Raw genomic sequence first — 10,281 nt, 5'->3', positions numbered from 1 at the left:
CGGATCGCGGCGGGAAATGGCTCTCCGTCATCGGTGGGCTCAGGCTGATGCTCCGTACCGCGGGGAGATGGTGGGCTGGGCTCTGGGTCCGGAGTGGATCCGGCGATATCCTCCACGGGGCAGATGGTGAGTGGCGACCCGTTTCTCGCAAGAGTCCACTCCACGAAGGTGGCAAATTCCTCCCGAGGACCATCTTCGGACGACAGCACTCTGCACTCGGCGTTCAGGCTTGCATCATAGAAAGAGCAGAGCGCGTCGTCCGGATAGCTGGTGATGTTCGCGACCAACAGGAACAGTTTGGTATGGTCCTCGAGAGCTTTGTCTCCCTGCTCCAGCAGGAGGAGGAGGAATTCGGGGCGAGTGAAGGGATCCATGGGGACACAACGGAAAGAAAAACGCTGAGAAAAAACGGAAAACATACGGAGGGGAAAACACGGAAGTTACTGTTTTGGTCGGTCCTTCTGTTACACTTCTCGGGTGGCAAGGAGCGAGGAATGAGGAAACATGGAGATAACTTCAATTCACAGTCTTTAATGATCACACGGGGAACGTAGGAGACACTGGAACACAAGGAATGACGTTTGAGGACCCACAAACACTAACTGAAAGGACTGGGGCTTTTAAACACTGGGTGATTGGGAAAACACAGGTGCAAGGAATGACTAATTAAAGGGAACACGGCACACCTGGGGAGGGAAAACACAACACAAAGAGTCCAGGGGCGTGACACATAAAGGGGCATTTTTGCACCAATATCTTTAATTTTAGAGCATAACTGTATTTATGGAGTTGTTGCCCTGCATCATATTTGTCAACTGTATAAAGATGATGTACAGGTCTGGGGGCGGGGCCAGTGAGTTAACGGCATTGAAATTATTTTAATAATGATTAAAATCATATTTTTAATAACTATGTTATTATGTTATTTTTTCATAACTAATTAATTAAGTTAACACGTTAAACTGACAACCTTAGTAAATACATGTAAATAATTTCAAAATATATACTGTATGTGTGTGTATTTATATATACATAGACATAGAACACACAAATATACAAACAAAAACTTTTTTCTTTTGATTAATCGTTTGACAGCACTAATCAAAATACAACCAGAATCAAACTATATAAAAACAGGAAATCTGTTTTGACTCCCTGTTCTATGTCCAAAGAACAATCTGCAACATAACATGACATTAACATGTAATAAATCTTTCTCTGAAATTACTTTATTTTTCTGCTGACATCACCCATGCAGGCTATTGGATAATGTTAACCAAGGGCCAAATATTTTATCTGGCTCCAATCAGGTACTATATGTAACTCTCACTTTTCATAATAAAATAATATCTTGTCATTTTGTTTTTTTATTCTCAGTGAATATCATTCGCTTGGAAATACTCTATGTCAGATTACAGAATGGGTTGCAACCAACAACCCATGTTGACTTCACCAATCAAATGCACAAGAGGTGGGAAAACTTGAATGACAGGTTTTCTAATTATGAAAATCTGCAAACATTTCTGCAACCACAGATTCCATGTGGGCCTGCCTGTGACAAGATATCTGCATGATTTTTGGACTGCTGTGCTCAGCAAGCTATTCCATGAGGTCTTTAAGTCATCATCTAAAAGCATATCTTTAAATATCAAACCAACACAATAACTATCAATATACTAAAAACTGGCAACTGACTAAATGTATGGTCTCTCAATTTGTTGATGCAATGTAATGCAATGTGTTGTTTTGTTTGGATGAATGCTGTACTTTACTTCAACCTCTTGCATTATAAAGCTGGCTTATTAGTTTATAAGTCTCTCTCAAATAAAGACTCTTGCCAACAGTATTCCAGATATTTAAGACTTGCAGCCTTCTTTGCAAAATAAATAAATAAAATAAAATAAAATAAAAATAATAATATATGAATAAATAATTAAAAAAGGACCCATAAATGCCTGATATGAATATAATACAATCACTCTATGTCTCTATCCCAGCATCTCTGCTCTCTGGGCTGATGCTGTCTTGCTGAAGGCAGCACAGGTGTATGAGGTGGGGGGTCGGAATAGAAGCACTAACGCTAACTCTGCTGGCTTGATTAACTGCCACCCACAGATGTGGAGGGTCTTAACACCCTTCAACACTGAATAAATAAAACTACCAGCAACCTCAATGGAACAACCTGCATAAAGCTGTTACAGGTGCCTGTTAGATGAATGCTTAATTATGATTAAAAAGTTTTTCAAAGCGATACTTTATTGAAATATGTGTAAAAACCTTTTTTCGTTGATGAATAGAAAGTTCCTAGTTCTCCCTAGTCCGGTGGTTCCAAATCTGGTGGTCTCAGCATTCCCAAGTACACTGGTCCCAAACCCACTGGTCCCAAACCATGTAATCTCATAATTTCCTAGCCCAGTGGTTTCAGTGCTCCCTAGTCTAATTATCACAAGTCCAGTGGTCTCAGGTCCGATAGTCAGAGCTCCCAAGTCCAGTATGTCTCTGCGCTCCCCAGTCAGATGGTTCAAAAAGTCAGGTGGACCCAGAGGTCCCTCCATTGTCGGCTCCAAGACTCTGCCATGGCCTTCTGATCTGCCAGCTCCGTCTCGGTCTCCAGGCATACTCTCATCTCATGGGCCTGGCCCTCCAATCCCCCCCGTCTGCCTCCACTCCACCACCCTCCTAGACTTTGTTGTTTTTGGAGCATCTGGAGGCCACACTTTTAAGGGTAGAGCTCTATGTTCACGGTTTTGCCTGATGTTTGGACTCTTACATTATGTATTCTTGTGTTCTGAGTTTTCTGTGCCATTTTGGAGTTATTTTCTACTCTCATCTCATGGGCCTGGCCCTCCAATCCCCCCCCGTCTGCCTCCACTCCACCACCCTCCTAGACTTTGTTGTTTTTGGAGCATCTGGAGGCCACACTTTTAAGGGTAGAGCTCTATGTTCACGGTTTTGCCTGATGTTTGGACTCTTACATTATGTATTCTTGTGTTCTGAGTTTTCTGTGCCATTTTGGAGTTATTTTCTGATTGGTTGCCCTCCAGAGATCCCTTGTTTCCTTGTTATCCTTTGTCTATTTAAGCCCTGGTTTCCCTGTTTTCATTGTCAGCTGTTAGATATACTGTATACTGTATATTCTGGTTCCGTATTCCCTTGTTTTGCTTTTGCTCTTTCTAATAAAAAACACCTGCACTTAGATCCACGTTTCTGCCTGTTATCCTTTGCTTCCCGCATTACAACTCTTTTTAACATTGATAATAATAAGAAATGTTTCTTGAGTACCAAATTTGCACATTAGAATGATTTATAAAACATCACATGACACTGAAAACTGGAGTAATGGCTGCTGAAAATTCAGCTTTGTCATCACAGGAGTAAGTTACTTAATATATTCAAATGGAAAATTGGAAATTGAAATAATATTTTATAATATAAACAATACACTTTTTTACTGCATTTTTGGATCAAATAAATGCATACTCGGTGAGCATAATAGGCTTCTTTCAAAAACATAAAAAAATATATATTATTGTCCCCAAACGTGGAGTTATGGTAGTGGTAGAATAGTAGTTTATCATATGTATATACTAAAAAGTGTTTTGTTAAAAAAAGGTTTCAGGATAGCTGCCATTTAGCTCACACTACTAGAGGTGCCAAAACTCAATAAAGTTGCGTAATACAAACCTCAACAGATTGTGCCCTGGAAATTACTGACAGAAACTGATTTAAAAGTCGACCTCTCTGAAAGTCATTGAATAATTCACACACTGTTTGGAACAACATGAAGCTGACAGAATCATGATAGAATTTTCATATTTGGGTGAACTATTCCTTTAAGCATTTAACAGAGCCCGCCATGAGGAGGGATCAGAGTGATGTGAAGCTAACCTCTCTGTTACAACAGGGTGGAAAGAAACTTCATCAAGAAAAACACACACAAACACACAAGGCTGAAAGAAAGCAGAAAAAAAGGGGAACAGTGCACACTGAGAAACTTCCTCCCCTCCCCGTGCAGAAGGATCGTGGACTCCATGAACAGAGAGAGTGCCTGTAGGGCCTGTTCGGCTCAGTGCCAGATCTCACTCTTCTAATGGAGATCTGTCAGAGCCCACAGGAGCAGCCAGAGAAAATGCTGATGAATGAGGGGGCATGGATCACGGCGAGGGCTGGAGTCTTTGAGAATGGGGGGATGTGTGAGGTACTGTAAAAAAAAAATGAAAAGAAGATGAAAATATATGATAGATGATGCCCCCAGCCACCCTGCCAGTGTTACCAGAGACAGCAGGAGCTGCAGGCACCGGTAGTGCCAGGAGAAGACCCCACCGCAGGCCCATGTTATCATGAATCACTCTTCCTCATCGTCGCCATCTGCTCCCCTCCTCCTCTTCCTCCTCACCGTATCCATTTTCAACACAAATCATTCACTGCAATCTGTCTGCTCCTCTGCCAGAGCCAAGGAAACATCTGAAAGGGTGAGAAATATGGAAACCTAGGCTGACAGAACCGTGTCTGTTTGATGAAACATTGAGACAAAGAGGAAGCTCGTAGAGCGGCACCGTCTCCAAGCAAAGTGAAGCTGGTGTGTCTCTGAGGCGTCTGATGCACGATGGAAAGAAAAGTGGCGTTAGCATATGCTGCGAGAGAGCTACCTCATCCATAACTCCCAGTGTGGTGAACAACAAAATGAGCAACCGCCACATAGAGCCATTCCCAGCAGTGCTTCTAAAAAAAGATGAATAAAAGCATTACTGTACCGCTCTGGCTCCCCTGGTGAAGAATTAGACATATGGGGGTGTGTGACCCAATGGAAAATTCTGAACATTCGCGAAAACAGATCTCAATGGGTGATTCACCTCAGTTTATTTGCTACTAAAAACAATGCTACTAACAAGGCCATGAGACAACCTTTCTATCAGGTGTGTAGAAACAGCCTGAAATACAGTGCCCTCCACTAATACTGCCACCTTTGGTAAACATGAGGAAAGGCGGCTGTGAAAATAAATCTGCATTGTTGATCTTTTTTATCTTTCATTAAAAAAATTCACAAAAATTCTAACCTTTCATTGAAGCAAAACAATTGAAAGTGGGGGGAAAATCTCATGATGAAATAAATGAAATAAATTATCCAGTGCATGTTGGCCACAATTATTGGCACCCCTAGAAATTCTTATGAGAAAAATATCACTGATATATATTCCCAGTCATATTTACATTTTTTAGCACACCAGGGTGACTATAGGAGCATGAAATTGTCCAGCCATGACTTCCTGTTCCACAGAATTATAAATATGAGCAACACAAAGGCCAAAAACCCTTAATCATTCATCACAAGAAGTAAAACCTAAAACCAAAGAATATAGTTCTGATGTGCAGAACAAGATTGAGCTTCACAAATTGAAAGTGGCTCATCATAACTTCAGAGAAATAATGCTGACTACAAATGGTACGGACTTAAAGACATGAAGCTTTATTTCCAAGATGATGCATGGTAAGCTTTGAATTTCAATACAACATAGAGCAATATAGTGTAGTATTGTATATTTATTGTGTCTTTGAATCATTTTACTCATATATCCAGCATCCAGGAAACCGACCTGCTAACTCCTCCTCCCTCACCACTCTCGACGGTGCTGCAGCTAGGGGGTATATGGGGGTCCCCCCGGTGGAGCGGTCGGTTGCGATGCAGTTGTTCCCTAATACCGCCTCCACCCGGCAGGGCGAACCATGCCTCCCCTCCTGGGTCTGTAGGTACTCGTCTGGCCTGTCAGGCGATGCTTATACGGCCTGTGGAGAAGCTGCCTCCGCCTTACACGCTACGGCGTTACTGCAGGTTCTTCAGGCTAAAGCACTGAGGGACCTGCACGAGGGTGGTCACGATCTGGAAGTTCTAAAAGAGCTCCGAACCGCAACTGATCTCGCGCTCCGAGCGACGAAGGTCACTGCGAGTTCTCTGGGTCGTGCGATGTCCACACTTGTGGTTCAGGAGCATTACCTCTGTTTGTGTCTGGTCGACATGAGGGACGCCGACAAAGTTCGGTCCCTCGAGGTTCCTGTGTCCCAGACCGGCCTTTTCGGCGATGCAGTCGAGAACATGGCCCAGCAGTTCTCGGCTGCACAGGAGCAGACTGAGGTGGTCTGACGTCAAAGGCCCTACTCACGCACCCTCTGCCAAACCGTGGAACCAGGTAAGTGTTGCACTGCACACTCAGACCCCTCTTCAGGTCCCTGTGTTCCACCTCGCTGCCCCACCGCGGGTACGTCGGTGGTCCTGCTGGTCCAGCTTGTGTGGTGTCTGGGTAGCTGGCTACCCATACCGTCTCACTGGTTCCTGCGGACCATCAGACTCGGCTATGCGATTCAGTTCGCCCGGCATCCCCCCAAGTTCAGCGGCATCCGCTTCACATCAGTGAAGGCGGCTGATGCTCCTGTCTTGAATGCGGAAATCACAGTCCTACTGGCGAAGGATGCGATAGATGGATTGGCCACCAATAGGGGTGCAGTAGGCCGCAATGGCCGCCATGTAGACCTTTAGGGTGGAGTGGGTCAACCCTGCGGAGAGAAGGGCCTGCAGGAACTCCAGAACTGTACCAAACGGGCAGTTGACTGGCACCGTGTAATGCGGTGTACACCGCTCTTCCCCAGAGGGAGCTGGCCCTCAGAAGTCCTAGGCCTTAGGCGTCAGGAAGTTTTAGACAAAGACTATCCAGCAAGAATGATGGTCCGCAGAACCGCCTTCTGCTAGAAGCTGTCGGCCTGGGGCCGCCACTCTGACTCTAGACTCTGCGGAGTACGAGAAGTGACGCCACCAGAATGAGGAGCTGGAACACATTAAATGCAATCAAAAAACCAAACGAGTAAACACGGTCTGGCGTGGTAAAATTCACATCAAAAACCGAAAATACACGCGTTGCCTTGGCAGCGCGCAAGCCGCTTTGTCACACAAACAATATCAATCTCCTCAGTGAAAAATAGCTGCAGCAGTGAGCATTTACTCAGAGCGGGAAGAAACCGCAGCATGGGCTTCCGAGCCTCGAGAACGAGCTCTAGATGTAGGGAACGCGGGTGGAGATAGGAAGAGCCGTCTCCAACCTGTCCGCCAGATCATGCACGACCCTCGCGATTAGTCGCCGCCGTGCCTCAGCAGTAGCGGGACCGGAATCGCAAGATCACAGGCACGGACACACTCCTCAGAGCGTGCCCGGCGAGAGCGGAGCACTTAACAGCGGGAAAAGCACAATCAGCCGCCCGAGAGCCGACTGCGTGAGCTCCGCTCCCCATTAATGCTGCTCATTATAATATTAGGCATAATATGCTTGTGTAACTGATGCTGGTGCAACTGGCAAGCTCATCGACGCCCTCCGTATCAATCTCCTCGGAGAAAGACAGACGGAGCGCCGCGCCCTCTCCCCAGGGGGGAAGGACCGCAGCGCGGGCTTCCGAAAGCCCGAGAGTGGGCGCCGGATCTGATGGTTAAGGAAGAAGATAGGGACTCGTCCGTCTACATTCCCTCCACCGGATCCATATGCGAAACCCACGAGCACAGCCGCCTCAGCGAAAGCGGGGCCGGCACCGTGAGAAACGCTAGTGAAGGCTCCCTCCTCAAAGAGAGCCCTCTGAGAGCGAAGCAAGGCAGTAACAAAACGCTCCCTCGAGAGCTGACTTTGCGTGCTTCGCTCCCAAGCAGACAACACACAAACTATGTGTGTCCCCACCCGAAATATAGCACGGGCAGGGAGGAACACACAGCCTGAATGCTGCCAAATGCTTCTTTTGACTGAAGCTTTGACATAATGGAGCTTATAAGTGGACAAACAACACTAAATAAGACTCACAAACAGATAGCGACTGACACACACACACAGAGCGCTTGCTGAATGACAGAAAGCTGTCGCTGGTTCCACCGCACATGCTTTTAAGCTTCCTGGTCATTACGTCACCCCGCCCGTGACGTCTCGCCCATCCATTGGACTGATTACACATGTGATTCAGAGCGTGGTCACGCTGAATGCGTTCCCGTAGCGTTTCGACGCAGCTCGAGTTCCTGAAGGGGAACCTTTATTTTGAGTGTTTAACAAACAATGCTATTTTACGTTGGTGTGGACACTAGTTAGCATTATAATTATGTTAATAATAATCTTTCCAGGTGTGAGCAAGACTTTACTGGTATGTTGTTGTTGAAACTTGAAAGCAACATTCCATTAATTTAATTTAATTAGTTACTTATATTAAAATTTCACTTCTTAAATAGAATGTGTATGTGTTCCATATCATATTTGTTTTACTGTGGCATCCAAATTGATGTTGAGAATTGTGAAATTTTACTGATTATTGACTATACTGTAATTTGCATTAAAGAAATGCTCAATATGTTTAAGCCATTTTACAATCTATCATTTCCAGTCACTTCCTTTTAACCTTAATTAAAGCTTATTTGCAGGTCTTCGCTAATATGGTATATGGAGAAAATTAATTACTTGACAACTTCTGGGTGTGAGAAAGATAGAAATGGAGTAGCGTAGGGAGAAATGTGACAGGAGGATCGAGGGAGGGTGCAGAATGAGGAAGTGTTTCAAAAATCTGTTCTCGCAGGGACAGCAGTTGTCACGAAACCTCTCAACCCTCCTTCCGTTAGAGTGCACACTTTAATGAGAGAATACAGCAGGTTAATTAGCAGAAAAAAATATGCCAGTGTGTGTGTGTGCATGAAGACTTCTCCTCAGAACCCTTCTGTGGCATCGGCCAATGCCAGTGCTGTGCTCTGTATGGCTCTGCCGGTATGTGCCACAACCGTGTGCCCAGAGGCCATATGGCCCGCCTCCCCCCAGGTGTCAGTCATGAGGCTGAATACTCCCCATTGGTCACAATTAATAGTTCAGTATTGAGCTGCCTGTGTTTACACAGCTGAAAGAATCATATGTAGTGGATAATAAGCAACATTTATTTATGTCAATGTATTTAAAAATGAATGTGTTCTCACCCCTGAAGTAAAAGGTAACCGAAAATAACACTTGCCTAGTGCCAAACGTAAGAAAAACATTGATTGAGTAAATACAATGGAATTTTTTGTCATTTGTATTGCAAGAACTGCAAGATACTGTATAATACTCTAACCCTCGCTGACATGAACATTTCAGTGTAACGACATAAACTGTCTACCAAAGAATAGATCAGAGATTGTCGCATTCTAATGATTTATTTTTTTTATTTTTTTCATCAAGAACTCCATATGGTGAAACATATGTGAAATATTCCTCACATCAAAATAGGATGGAGGAAGTGAGAGAATGTATTTTGATGCAAACTATGTAAAAAAAAAAGTTTGAAATGATGAAACAGTTACGGAAGAGGATTAAGGTCAAGCAATAATAAAAAAATAAAAAAAATTCTAGAGAAATGTCAAAATAAAATGTTGAGAATAAACCCTTTAAATTTCGAGAATAAAGTCGTTGTGTTTCGAGAAAAAAAGTTGTTAAATTTGAGAAAAAAAGTTGAAATAAAATGTTGAGAATAAACATTAAATTAGGAGAATAAAGTTGTTAAATTTTGAGAAAAAAGTCAAAATAAAATGTTGAGAATAAACTCTTTAAACTACTACAAAAAATCGTTAGTTTTCGTTAAATCACAATGGATTTACTGTAGAAACACTAAACCTACCCAATTAATACATTATTATGAAACACTCGCTAGGCAATTGATTTCCACTTTTCCAATGTGATATATGATGAGAAAAGGAAGAAGAGTAAGTTCAACAAAAGTGGATTTGAACCTCGGTTGATTGCATCGTATTCTACATCCATGTGCATTAGTCTCCAACCACTGCAGACACTGTTTGTCACTGTCCAACGAGATGAAATGAACATGACACAAGTGTGTTTATTCTCAGCAGTTTATTTCAACTTTTTTTCTCGAAATGTAATGACTTTGTTCTCGAAATTTAACGACGTTTTCTCGTAATTTAATGAGTTTATTCTCAACCTTTTATTTCACATTTTTTCTTGAAATTCAATGACTTTTTTCTCAAAACACGATGTTATTCTCAGAATTTAATGAGGTTATTGTCAACATTTTATGTTTAATCTTGCATTATAATGACTGTAATCTCGAGATTTATTATTATTATTATTTCTTGGCCCTAATCCTCTTCCGTAAACAGTAGTATTAAAATACCACTGTATAATAAGCAACAAAACAAATGTGCATTCATAAAACAGTAGGCAAGCGAGATTCTGAAGCGTGCACCCAATGAACACATGAGACAAAGGGAGAGAAGTTATAAATGGC

The sequence above is a fragment of the Sinocyclocheilus rhinocerous genome, unplaced genomic scaffold, assembly GCF_001515625.1.
Source record: "Sinocyclocheilus rhinocerous isolate Xijiao unplaced genomic scaffold, SAMN03320098_v1.1 scaffold1547, whole genome shotgun sequence".
Lineage (NCBI taxonomy): Eukaryota > Metazoa > Chordata > Actinopteri > Cypriniformes > Cyprinidae > Sinocyclocheilus > Sinocyclocheilus rhinocerous.
This window is presented reverse-complemented; position numbering follows the sequence as displayed.